At 41.6% G+C, this 11,978-nt stretch overlaps 1 protein-coding gene across 2 annotated transcripts in view; it reads left to right on the top strand.

Annotated features, from left to right (window-relative positions):
- The first annotated feature begins 811 nt into the window (after positions 1-811).
- The window catches only part of CCSER2 (coiled-coil serine rich protein 2), a 141,632-nt gene continuing 130,465 nt past the window's right edge, over positions 812-11,978 (top strand). The window contains exon 1 of one of the 2 annotated variants that reach the window (XM_066191633.1): positions 812-869. The gene's annotated coding sequence lies outside the window, so the exon portion shown is untranslated. The remainder of the gene's footprint in view (positions 870-11,978) is intronic. The other variant, XM_066191636.1, reaches the window with a different exon arrangement.

Genomic DNA, 11,978 nt, shown 5'->3' with positions numbered 1-11,978 from the left:
GTAAGTTACAATTGAATGGAGTTAATACTTCGATTTAGACTAAATATATACTGAAGTCCTTTTTCTCTGTCTTCCTAAACTAATAGAAATAAAATTACAGACAGGTAAAAATGTTTTCTGGATTTAGGTTCCAAATGGATCAACCTTTTTTATTAGGAATTTTCTGGTTATTTTTGTTTGCTATTACTGGTGTATGATGTGGTGTACATTCTTCTTAGCACCCTGCATAGCTAAAATGATGCATTTAAAAAAAAATCTGTTCTTCTGTTTGTCTCAGCAGGTAAGATTTACTCAATTATTATAGTAGTCCCTCAACTAAGAAAAAAATCTCTTTTACACTGCAGTGGTTCCTTCAGTCATTCAAGGCTTTCATATGATAAATAATGGCTGAAGAAATTAATGCACTTCCCCTTCAGTAGCAGAGGCTAATAGCTGCTGAGGTTAGCCTTGGGATATTTATCAGAAACTGAACAAAAAACGGGATTTGAGAATTTCTTGTTTTGTTTTGTTTCTTTCAGACAAGTTTAATACATGACTTCATTACTATAAAATTGTTTGCACTTGGAGAGTCACTATTCTGTAAAAAGCACCTGGATATATTTAGCACTTAGAACATGGTTGCTTTTATTTCTCACAATTACTCATCCTTGAACGCTGGGCTTCCCCTCTCCTGCAGTGCCAGGGCTCTGACAGGCTTTAATTGCCCTGACCAGCCCCACCTGGGCTGGGACCCTCCCACACCCTCTACCCATGGGCTCAGGAGCTCCATTTAAGCTTGGCCCTGAGCTCTTATTCCTGGTTTCACGTGCCCTGGGTCTTGGCCTTGTGTTCTGTCTCAGCCTGGGCTGTGTGTTGGTCCTGTGTCACAGGTAGGTCATTCTCTATCCTATCTCTTGTTACTGCAGTGGCTCCCTGGATGGGTCTTTCGTGTGTTAGTTTTTCTTGTTCCTTTTTTGTGTGTGTGTTTTCTTTTGCCCGAGGCCTGGGAATACACGGAGAAGTATTTGAGCAATTAGAATGCATCAGTAGGCTTTATATAATTAGGTGAAAATATTTTTTTCCTAGTTATTCTGTTTAAACAAAAACATGAAAGGAGAGAGTGGTATGGCTGTTTCTAAAGGTTTGGGAAGCAAGTGCTCACCTGCAAGAGTTTTATCAGAATAGTCAGAAAACATTGGGCTCAGACCCTCAACAACTGGAACCTTGCATAGCTTTAAAGAAGTTAGGATAACAACTGAACTTGAATGATTTGCATTAGGCATAGGCAACAATGTAATTATTGCAACTGAACAGATAAATCTCTAAGAGAAATGGTTCTTGCATGCAGCACGATTAAAACCAGGAGTAGAAGAGGAGCATTGGCAGTTCCAACTATCCTGAAGACTGCAGCCAAACCAGCGAAGGTTTAAGGAAATGACTCACAGTACTCGCAAGAAAGAAAACCATCATAGTAATGGCGAGGAAAGCTAGGTTAATATAACCAAACTGTTCAAGTCAAGTTTACTAGCCCACAGAGGCAGAGACAGGAAGCACTGAAATGACTGAATAACATTCCAAAAATGAGTCTGTAATAGTGTTTTGTCAGGTTAGTGACTGTAAATGTCCAAGAACTCCAGTGGACATGTAGGAATACGTTTTGCTCTTGGATGTTTTCACACAGACATGTTGGAGTAAATGACTTTGGATATGAAACAGATACAGACCTGATCCAGAAATCCTAGTGTAATGAATGCTCTTTAATATTTCCATGAAGCATGTGTTTCAGTTTGCCTGATAAATACCTGAGTCTCAAAATGCTACTATACTAATTTTTAAAGAGTTGTTGTCAAAAAAAAAAAAAAAAATCCTGTGCTTTGCTTATTTTTAGGCCAGTGTTTATGCTGCTCTTTACAAAAACAAGGGTGCCTCTAAATGCATTTATTAGCAAGACTAATCATGTGGGAATGCTCTCTATCTTACTGCATGACCAGGCCACAAAGGGTAAAGAAAAGATGGAGGTTCCAGAAGCTTCTGTGACATTTTAGAATCATCTGAAAAACTGATGCTGTAATGTAGTATTTATTTCCAAAGTCAAGCACTTATTTTAATGGTGTTTTTCTGGCATAATTGGTGTTGTCTTCAGCACACTGTCCAGTGGGCCAAGGTAGCAGGGCTGCCTGACTGAGAGCATTTCCTCTTCTAAAAAAGCAGTCAGCTGATGACAGGATGGAGGTAGTGGGCACAGGATAGCACACAGTCTTGAATGAATTTTATTCACAATATGATCACCTTAAGGGTGGTCAGTTACTGCAGCAGTTCTACAGGGACAGTGTTACTTTCTCCTATGGTTTAATCTTCCTGCAAAAATGGGAACAACATAGGGATTAAAGTAAATTTGGTTTTTTAGAGCATTGTTTGGAGAAGTAGCTGGCTGAGACTGCCAGTCATGAGTTCCCATAGGTGTGGGGTATAAAGGTGTCTATACAGGGGGTATGAAGTGCAAGTAACTTTGCAAATGGATTGTTACATGTACAGCTTGCCTACATTCTGTGTGAATGCCGCACTGTTTCAGCTGGGGCAGTCACCAGAGCAGTTTCAGGTATGGAGGTATGGCTTCTGTAGCAATCTGAGAGGCTTGGGTGGCTTCAAGGTATGTGGCTTGCTGCACTCTGTCACAAATGCCAGAGTCTGGTGCAGTGCTGTACTTCTCTGGGAGCAGGCTGCACTTCTGTATGTGGTTATAATACATGGCTCTGCATGGATGAAATGCAAAATCATCCAACAGCCTTCCTTTTTTGGTCCTAGTATGAGCACTTTAAATGAGTTGAATAACTAACTTGACTTGGTTAACCCTAGGGGAAGGCCTTTTAATTATTAACTGAAGTAGTTGTGGGAGTTTTGCACATTTTGCTCTAAGAATGCATTGCATTTTATGCTGAAATGGGCTGAGTGTGTCTTATCTGACTCTGTTGGGATATTTAAAATAAATCTTTTGAATCCAGTACAAAACCACTGTGAGACCATTGAGCTAAATCAATCCAAACAGGTGCAGCAGGGATTTCAACTGGTAAGAGCCATGCCCTTCCATGCAGCCATTGTGCCTGAAGAGGAGCTGCTGGAGTTAGGGAACAGCATTGTGATTTTTGCAGGGAGATGAGGGCTCTCAGTTATGAGATGTAACTGAGAATGTTGCAGTCCAAGGGATTCTGTACAGGTGCTGTGTTCCAAATGATGCTCCCTTAACTAATCTGTGCTTTTCCTGAACCCATTTTCTGTAACAAACTGGACAGTCCTGGAGTGGCAAAGGGCGTACAGGACTTGCGGTCAGAGAAGATCAAAGGTGAAGATGATCGTTGTATATTGAAAAAAAATCAAAAAATACTGTACAGGGGGTGGACAGCTACTGCAGTGACGCTGAGCACTGATGTGGAGAACAGATTTCCTGAAGCCCCTTGCAGAGTGTAGTGGTCAAGAGACACACCTTCAGCGTCCTGTCCTTCAGGAGGTGAAGGAGAGCAGGATTCAGACACCCAGGGGTAGGCACCCTGTGGTACCACAGCATCAATGTTTGGCTAATACCACAGAACCATGGACACAACTGCTCTGAAGTAGCTCAGGCTGACTGACTGTGCATGCATACTTTGATATTAAGACAGTTGCATCATTGTGGACAGCGTGTGGGATGATAAAGGCATTGTTCACTGTGGTGCTTAAGCCTGGCTTCATGTGTGCAAACAAAATCACCAAAACCTAATTGACTGAATTCAGGTGTCTGCCTATTTCTGGCTGGAAGGGAATGATACTTCCCCTCATGGCATGTAAAACAATGCACTTCAGGAGGAAAACATGGTCCCCAACAATGTGGCATGAGAAGGAGATAAAAAATAATGTTTGTTACACACAAGCCTGAAAGAGACAAAGCTTGACAAGTGGAACATAACATGCAGTGGGGAATAGTATTTTGGAAGGTGGTTTATTGCCTGCTTAAAAGTTGGTGTTTTAATTGGGGGCACAGGCTTTTGAACACTTTTCCCTCAGTTTAGTAGGAAGAAGTTGTGCAAGGACACTTAGGAAAACCTGTTGGCTGCTAGTATTTATTCTGGTTTTGAGGCAGCGCTGCCAGTTAGATGCTGTTACCATTCTGGTGAAAACTCATCTTTTTCTGTTATGGAGCTGATAAAACAATAGCTAATAATTGAAAAGCTTCCGTGTGCTCACACCAGGTTAAGTTTCACAGGCAGCATTCCTGGGTCTTAGAAATGAGCTGCTGTGGCACTGTGATTCCTGAGCTATGAGAGAATGTTTTCTTTGGTTTACAGGTGGGTTAATATTGGAAATGCCTATGAACAGTGCCAAGTATTATTTGCTGTGATAAGGAACAACAGTTTAGTTTTAATCTTGTGTTTGGGAGAAATACATCACTCATGTACACTCAGATAGTGTGGACAGAGCAAATTTCAGAATGGGTTTTTGGGATTTTTCTGCTGTAGTTATAGAAATATAGACAGGTCTGAAGTGTGATTTTTCACCTCTTGTTTTCTTTCTTATGATGCATGAATTAGATCAGGGTTGTTTGTTTGGTTTTTTTTAATGCCTATTTTTACACTTACAGCTCATGTGCTACTCTTAAAGGCAGTATAATAAAGGAAGGATTAGTTAAATTGGTCATTTTTTTTCAGTTTCATGCAAATGAAACATGAGCCATTAGGAAAAGATTGCATTTCTCAACTCTTAAACATCTTTTGCCCATGCAGTTATTTTAATGTTTAGTCTGTTCAAAGTATTTGGGGATCATTTTCCATACTTTTTGCTTACTTTTGTTGGAATGGACCAGTATCTTTCCCAGGATCAACTTGTCTGGCTGGAAATCCTGAGGAAGAGGTGGTGGTTCTTAGGCTTTGTAGGCTTTTTACTCTCCCTTCACCTGTATCATGATTTTTTTTCAGGTTTTTTGCTCAGCCAGTGGGCTGTTAGGGATTCTCCAGCAGCTTCTACTCAGGCTTTACTCCCCCTAGAGCAAGCCAGAGGTCTGTAGTGTAGTGAATGAAACCTGCTCTGGATTGAGCAACCCAGCCTGGGAAGTGCCTGCAGGGCTGTGGCTGACCAAGGAAAGCATCCCAGCCATTGGCTTGTCTATGGATAATTGGCATTTTGTATGTTTGTTACCACCCACATCATAAACCTTGAACAGTCATGGTTGCCGGAAGCTAAATAATAAAAGACCTAAACAGTGACTTTGAACAGGCTGAATTCAAACACAAATGCAGCATGAAAATGACCTGTGGACCTTTACCTTCCTTGCAAGATGTGTGATTAAAACAAAAATTAACCCAGAAACATTCTGAACTTAGTGAAGGATATGCTGTTGTTGACCTGGATTGACACACTGACCCAGTAGAGTGGGAATAATCCCTGACAGTTTATATGGCTCTAAGATGATGTAATAAATTTTAGTATGAATATGAAATATTGTTTAGTGTACAAATGGGTTCCTCATGTTTTTCCCTTGGAGGTTTTATGAGTTCTGATCCATTGTTGTGAATGTATCATTGCTTTTCCATCTTGCTGTCACGTAGAATGGCTGGAGATTGTATGGTTCAGGCATGGTCTGAAAACACATTGTGTCCAGGGGTTTGGGGCTAAAGATTCCTGGGAGTAAGAACATGGCACCGGTCTCAGTTGCTTAGTCAGATGTATCAGAAATATGCATAACATACCGGCGTCCTGGTGTTTGTCCACCTGGATGAGGACGCTGTCTTCAAAAGCAATCTGCAATTAATAATTAAAAAAAAAATTCCAACTATTTGGTATATCTTTTGTTATGTAAGAAAGATGAATTTCTTTTCCTCTCTGACAAATGAAATAAGCTGTTGCCGGAGTTTTCTGCAGTGCTGGAAAGTAAATGTGCCTCTAATAGTTTATGGTGGCTCGAAATCAGCGTTGGTAGAATGCCTAAAAATTCCTGCTTCCTGTTGAAAGTACATTCAGCACACTGGGACACATTTGTCTGGATGTGATCTGTGGGTCTACTTTTTTTTTATTTACACTAAATTTGCAGTGATTCCTGTTATTTCAAACCACATACGCCCACACAGCTTTGGTTACTTGGAATCTGTCTTTGACTGGAATATATCAGGAGTAATTGGGTTGGTATGCCATCTTTTGTTGATAATTGGAAACTCTTGGATCTGACACAAGAAGTTAACAAATTCCCTGTACTTAGCCATATGCTTTAGAAGTTCTTGCAACAGCAATTTTCAGGTCATTTGTCTGGCTAGAACTTGAGAAGAAACATATGGCTACTGCTTATGTCCTGCCTTATTATTCTTAAGAGTATTATTTCATAAACAGAAAAGAGCTCATTAGCTGGTAAATTATTCATAGACCTTGCTGGAATTGTACCAGATATGCACTGGGACTCTTGAAAGGGTCTTTTTAAACAGCCCACATTTGGAATTGTCTGGGCAGAAGTGTATTTTTCTTTCCAGTAAGACAAATAAAACCCTACAAAGCTGTTCATCTCAGTTAAATCCAACTGTATGGCAATTTCATGTCAAATACTTCTCACGTGTAATTAAAAACCACTTGCTAATAAATCATGGCTGTAGCTGCAACTTGCACTCTGATGAGCTGTGTATCACCTGTAGTAAGTAATTAAAGAGCTCTTATGAATAGCAAAGAGAATTATATTTAATTACGTGGTTACAACTGCTTAAGAGGATCCCAGTTCCAACGGGCCTGCCTGGTAATGTTCAAACATTCTCTGGTGCCACCTAATGGTAAAATTGTCCAGGTGCTCCGGAGTGAGAGCAAACAACGGGTGCCCACCCACATTTATTGCTGCGCTTAGGCTCGTGGGGATCAGTGTTGTGGCCTGAATTTACATGTAACAAAAAAAAAAAAAAAAGGCTCCTGACCCTAATTGCTTCCAGTCAAAACATTTCACTGCTAAAGGAAAGAGTACGGTAAACCCTATTGTACTTCTTTTAACTGTTCTAACTGGACAGTTTTTAAAAAAGGTTTGGACACAAGCCTGAACCAAACCAACTAAAACTTAAATCAAATCTGTGTTCTGACAGTAACCCATAATTACCTAAAAGCCAAATGCTGTTCACCCTTATCCTACTGGGAACACAACATTGAAATTTGTGATATAGCTTTGTGTTTGTTTTTTTTCTTTTCCCTGTATTCTTGACTCAATGCTGCAATTTCCAGGAAATGGAGAGATGCCTCTTTGACCGTGGGAAGTGCAGTAAGGATAGATGTGAACAGTGCCCCTCATTTTCACCCTTTCCATAGCCCCCGAGTGTTGTGGGTGAATGATGGCAGTGAGCACACCCCCCAGGGCAGGCGGGGTGCAGAAAGCCAGGCTCTTTACCTGCCCAAAGTAACATTTGAGACAAGCATCTTGCTCCTTCCTACCTGCAGGTGTAGGTAGCTTTCTAGTTTCCCTTTTCAGATTTGGTCCTTCCATTATTTCTTTTTATTTCCACTTTCCTGCCTTTCAATATGCTCTAGCAGTGGGAAGTGCGCATGCTTACAGTTTTACCTTTGGATATCACTGGGGCCTTGCTGTGACAGTTTACATTCTTTTTGGAGTGAGTGAGGAACTGTTCTGTTAGGGGAAGAAAAAGTAACTTCCTGCTCTAAATAAAGGAAAAATACTTTATTTAAAATACTTTATTTAAATGTGAATACTTGGCTCAATTGGTTTGAGCCTGGTGCTAATGATGCCAAGGCTGTGTGTTCAATCTCTCTGTGGGCCAATCACTTAAGGGTTGGACTTGATCCTTGTGGGTCCCTTCCAACTCAGAACACTGTCATAATTTATCTCATGTCAGTAGGGAAAGCACTGCAGTGGGGCAATAATAGATGCAACTCCTTGATTCTTGTAAGAAGCTGGTGGGAGGGACAGTGTAGCCAAAGAATGTTGCAAAAGAACTGCTTAAATGAACTCTTTTGCAATCCTCTGGAAAAGAATGTTCGGTATGTTTTGACTGATCAATTCTGCTATCACACATTTTCTGAATACCTGGTTTAGATGGAATTAATAGAGTTGGGGCAAATAAACAGCAATACCCTAGAGACAAGGAACAATTTTATCCAAATAGCTGAAATATTAGGTGTGCTGCCAATTTCTGAGAATCAAAAGGCTATTGAATAACGTAATTGTCAGTCATTCTAGTCAGAACTGTCTGTGCCCAAAACAATGGGAGCTGCAGATTTCTACTCTGATGTCCTTTCTAGCACCAGACTTACAGTTCTGAATCACCTTTCAATTCCCTTGTTGAGGCCTTTCCTCAAGAACAACTACTCTTGTAAACAAAAACCATTTGCAATAGTGGGAGTTCTGATATCACTTTTGGAGAAGTTTCATTTCAAAATGAATTGTTCTGCTGCTTAGCTATAGAACAGTTGTATTTTGGAGTTAGAATTGACTGCTCCTTTGTGGAAGTTCTCTTTTGGGAGGAATAAAATAAAACCCCTTTTTGCTTTTCCCTGGGTATTCCAGAAAAGAATGCTATTGGGTATTAGTACATGTGAATAACGTGGATAAAGTACTCAGTATAAAAATGGCATCTTTCCCCCCTAAGCATAAGCATGACTAGGAAGGAAAATATTGTGTGCTGAATTGTTTGCAGATGTAACTGTTGTGGTTTCATTGAGTTACAGGCAGATTTGAAAAGATTTTGTCCCAATAGGAGATAATATGAGCAAAGCACTGCTGATGGTCTGGCCAACTTCTTGGTTCTCAGTCTGAGCTGAGAAACTGGCACTCTGTTTTTGAAAATCTGGCTTTGAGGACTGTACCACGTTACAAAACCAGAGGGTTTGGCCCACATTTAAACTAACTGCCTGAATAGAAGGTGGGGTTTTTTTGTTTTGTTTTTTTAAACCAACCCAATAATAAAATTGTGTTTCCTTCCTTGAGTTGTAGATAAAGAAAAGAATCCTTTTCTGTGGGTGGATGGCTTTTGTCCTCAAAGGCACTTGTCACTGGCTGTGGTGCTTGGCTCCCTCTTTGGCTGGGATTCTTCTAGAGGAAAAAAGGCCAAAAAATTCAAGTTAAAACTTTCCACCATGTACAGAAAACATCTTGATCTTTCCTGTTTGTCGTTGTAAGCAAATTGTTCTTGCTTTCAAGATCCCTCATGATCTGCAGCTCATAAGCCCCAGTCACAAGTAACTGTCAACTCCAAGAGCTTAAAAATCACCAACCTGGCCCCAAGTCACAACACTGAGATACTGTTAAGTCAAGTAGCTCATGCTTAGGATCACTTTCTGTGTATCAGGAATGGAGAACGGAAAGAAGGAATTAACTCCCTTATTGTGGGTGTTCAGTGGGTGAAGCCTCAGGAGATGAACCCTTGTCAGCACTGCAGTCAACAGCACCTGTTCTGCTCTAACTCTCTGGTTGTGTTTGCAGCCTTGGGTGACACAGGTCATGCCCCAAGCTCAGAGTGGAGCTACATTTAATCTCTTTAAAACCATCACCTGCCTCCACAAAAAGTGTGGGACCCAGCACTGGTAATTACTATATTTAAAACTGAAGTTTTTCTTAACACTGCTATCACCTCACCTGTGCTGGGTGGTAACACTTTGGATGTTGCTGGGCTGATTTTGAACTATATGTCCCAGAGGAAAATGAAAAGTAGGGCAACTAGATTTAGGTTGTTTGCTTTGAGGCTCTGTTTTGGTTCTGTGGTGTTTTTCACGTAGCAGATATGTCAGATGTGAGATCCAGGTCTAACAGCACATTACCTTGACAGTGGACTGTGTGTGGTTATTTCCAGAGGCCTCTGAAGGAGACTCAGATTGAGTATTTCCTTAGGATCACAGTCTTGGGGCAGAGAGCACGCTGCATACTGAGTTCTCCTATGAGTTACAGGCTGAAAGAATACTGGGGGCTTAGTGCGTTTATATGCTGGCAGAGAACTCTGGAGACAGAAATTAATCAGTAGTGAAGCTCAATCAAATATAATCTTTGTGCTGCTAGAAAGAGAATGAAAAAAAATTGCTGGTATCAGTTACCACCATGGTGCTGGTGCCTGGAAAATGCTGTGGGAAGGGCCAGGACTGATGTATCCCACTGGCAGCCCTTATCAAGGCTCCTGCAGAGCCCTTCTGAAAATGAATGTCATTCCAGAGAAATCTGTCTAGGCAAATAGGCTTCCTGTCTGTAGTAAGCAACTTATACAAATGGGAGCTGAATGCAAAATGTGGATGTAGGTTTGGCCTTTCGCTTCATTAGAAGCTTCTAACAAATTCAAATTTTACCTCAGTACTTTCAGATTCTTCATGGCTTTCTTCTGCTTTCACCCTGGCCCCTGGAGGTCTCCCTACCGCCGAAGGAAATTCTGCTTTCAGAGAAAATTACCATGGGAGTCTGACACAATCTTTTTGAATCTGAGCTTGTGGGCCACCTTCTCAAAGCCCCTCTTGTGTCACTGATACCAACATCTGCAAAAAGAAACAGCATTCCTGGTCCCCTCTGCTGTCAGCCCTGTCCTTGTTCACATGCTTTTGTAAACTTGAGATGGAGAAGTAGAATTTCAGAGAACTTTCCTCTATGCAAAAGCAGTACAGGTCAGGGTCTGCAGTTTTTTGGGGATGGCCTCTGTAAGCAGATCCTTAGTGTCTCATAGAGGCTACAAGGTCAGTGACCAAATTCCCCAAAAAAACAAGGCCCTGACAAACTGCACTCTCCTTCCTGTGTCCCAGAGTATACATGGGACATGCAGCTGCAGTGGGAGGTAAGTCTCTAAACGTTGGTGAGTTGAGGAAGTAATAATCCAGAGAATCTCCATCAGCACAAGGGCACTACAGGAGAAAAGATGGGATGCCTGGGGTGGCAACTGGCTGAGCAGATTGTGCCTGAAATGAGACTCCCCACCTGAACCTCCTGAAATCTGTGACTGTCCTCTGTACCACAGTATTTGTTTTACACAAGCTTTAGCCCCATTAGTGGTTGATTGAACATCTCAGAGGCAGTGGGAGCACTGGAGTTTTGGTCCTTTTAGCAAGTTCCTATCTTACTATTCTTTGTTTATTAGGTTTTACACACTCTATTTTAACAAAACCCCCTCAAGCTTGGAAGTCTTAAAAGACCAAAAGAAAATAAAACGTGAGCTCTTTGGATTTTTCTTCTATCTGTTCCTCTTAATTCTTATCAGAGAGATGCTTGACTTGTTGGATTTGCTGAAATATTTGTGCCTGATAAGCCTTATCAAGCAGGCTTTGTGCTCCTCCTCCAGCCTGAGAGTGCCCTCTGGTGTTTGCAGTTTCCGTGTGCTGCCTGGGATGATGCCCTGGCAGCGTGGGATGCTGGAGCCGCAGCAGCTCCTGCTTGGCAGCCCGGGATGCTCCGGGCTCGTCCTTGGGTTATATCGCGTTTCTGGCCACAGGAATGCATTGCAGCGGTGAGACGCACTCGCTGTTTGCCTTTTCTAGTAAATTGAGCTACTTTTTGCAGTGCTGTTGTTTAATATGTCTTGGTAGGCTTGTCCAGGGAATCGCTGTTGTTGTGCAAGGGAAGCACACTGACCTGTCTGCTTCTCGGTCCTGCACGTGCAGAAGAGGTGACACTGATGAGCAGCCACACAGCGTTTGTTCACCTTCTTCCCCCAAAGCCACTGTCTATTTTGTTTTGCCTGAGTTGGTTGTTTTGCTGAATGACTAATCAGCTTCCAAGCAATCCATTTTTCTCTAAATGCCAGAGAGCTTCAGCAGCTCTAAGAGCACCTGAAAGCCTTTGGCATTTTGGGGTCACCGATCCGTACTTGCTGTCAGTGCTAATACTATTTGATTTTCAATATTAGATTTTATGCCTTGTGCAAAGCTGCGTGTGGCCGGGATGTTTAACTGCAGTGCCTGTGGCTCATAAATTCTCAACCCACAAAACCCAACAGGAAGTAGTTGGGTTAGTAAGAAAGTTACTAAGGAAGCCCAAAACGGGGTGTTGTGTATACATGTAAACCGACACATCAGGTCGCTGTCTT

The sequence above is a fragment of the Chamaea fasciata genome, unplaced genomic scaffold, assembly GCF_029207755.1.
Source record: "Chamaea fasciata isolate MVZ Bird 193981 ecotype frontalis unplaced genomic scaffold, bChaFas1.0.hap1 SCAF_9, whole genome shotgun sequence".
NCBI lineage: Eukaryota > Metazoa > Chordata > Aves > Passeriformes > Sylviidae > Chamaea > Chamaea fasciata.
This window is presented reverse-complemented; position numbering and strand designations above follow the sequence as displayed.